Source organism: Lagopus leucura, unplaced genomic scaffold (assembly GCF_019238085.1).
Source record: "Lagopus leucura isolate 7727_CA_CO unplaced genomic scaffold, USGS_WTPT01 Super-Scaffold_100001, whole genome shotgun sequence".
NCBI lineage: Eukaryota > Metazoa > Chordata > Aves > Galliformes > Phasianidae > Lagopus > Lagopus leucura.
Window position 1 is genome coordinate 28,989,410 of NW_024962262.1, and position 1,662 is coordinate 28,991,071.

Here is a 1,662-nt window from a genome sequence, read left to right on the forward strand (position 1 = left end):
ATTCAGAGGGGAAGATAAAGGTCCTGACAAGTCACGGGACTCACTCTCTTTCTCATTATCTGGTGTGCTCCCCAGCTGTTTTGCTTTCAATTTAGAGTAAGGCCTTCAGTTTCGGACACTCTCTCTCTCATTTTAATTGATTTATTAGCCTCAATTCCAATTATATATTGTATTATATTGTATTATCTTGCATTCTGATATCATATTTAGTAAATTAACTTTCCTCCTCAGATCGTTGCTGCTTTTTTGTTTATTGGTCCATCTCCCATCTCCTCACCATTCCCCACCCCCCCTTCTCCCCTTCTCCTGGGGCATGGTTTCGTGTGTCCCCTTCCCCATTAGTCACAAAACCAGGCCAAACTGGCCCATGAATCATTGACACTCCCTCCCCTTTTCGGGCCAGTGGGCCTGCGGGCTTGCTGTTCCCCTCTCACAGACAAAGATAGAGATAATTCCTTGACAACAGGGCATCTACCACCTCTCTGGATAGTCTCATTCAGTGCATCATCACGCTTATCATAAGTATATTTTTCCTTATATCTAGTAAAAGTCTCCCCTCGTTTACTTTGAAATCATTTTCCTTTTTCCAGATGATCCTGCTAAAGAGTCTGTCTCCTTTCTTGTAGCTCCCCTTTAAATACTGAAAGGTCACTATGAGGTCATATCAAAATCTTCTCTTCTGCAGGCTGAATGGCTGCAGCTTTCAGTCTACTCTCATAAGGGATGTTTTCCATCCCTGGGGTCATTTTTGTTGCCCTCCTCTGAATGCACTCAAATAGATCCATGTTTCTCCTGTACAGGAAACTCCACATCTGGACACAGTTTTCCAGGTGTGGTCTCACCTGCACAGAGAAGAGGGGCAGGATCATAGAACCAAGCAGAATCATAGAATCACCAAGGTTGGAAAAGATCTCCAAGATAATCTAGTTCACTGTCTATCTACCACCCATATTTCTCCTCTAAAACCTGTTTCTTAGCACCACATCTATGACATTTCTTGAACATCTCCTCGGATGATGACTTAATCACCTCCCTGGGCAGCCCATTCCAGTGCCTGACCACTCTCTTGGAGAAGTTATTTTTTCTAATACCTTGCTGGAGCTTTCCCTGGCAACTTGTCATTCCCTCTAGTCCTATAAGTACTTATGTGAGAGAAGAGGTCAACACCCACCTTACTACAGTCTCCTTTCAGGAAGTTGTAGAGAGCAATTAGGTCTCCCCTGAGCCCCCTTTTCTTCAGATTAAACAATCTGGGGCTGTCTATTAGTTGGTTCAAAGAGCTATCGTCAATGCATTCCAGGAACTTCCTGGATTGCTTACAGATTGCTGTGCTAGTTTTCCAGTAGAAGTCAGGGTGGTTGAAGTCCCCCAACAGGATCATTATTCCTCCTGTAGCTAGAGGAAGAAGGCTTCTTCAACAGGCTTTGTTTGATCTGACAGCCAGTAGTAGAGCAGTGACAGGGCACATTTTTTGCATGATTTTTTAACTCTCATGCATAAGCTTTCAGTTAGCTTGTAACCATTCTTCAGCAACGGCTCTTCACACTCTATTCTTTTCTTGATATAGTGGCCAATGCCTCCTCCCCTTCTAAAAATCTTGTCATTATTGATAAACACATTCCAGTCATAGAAATCATCTCACCATGTTTCAGTGATGGCAAC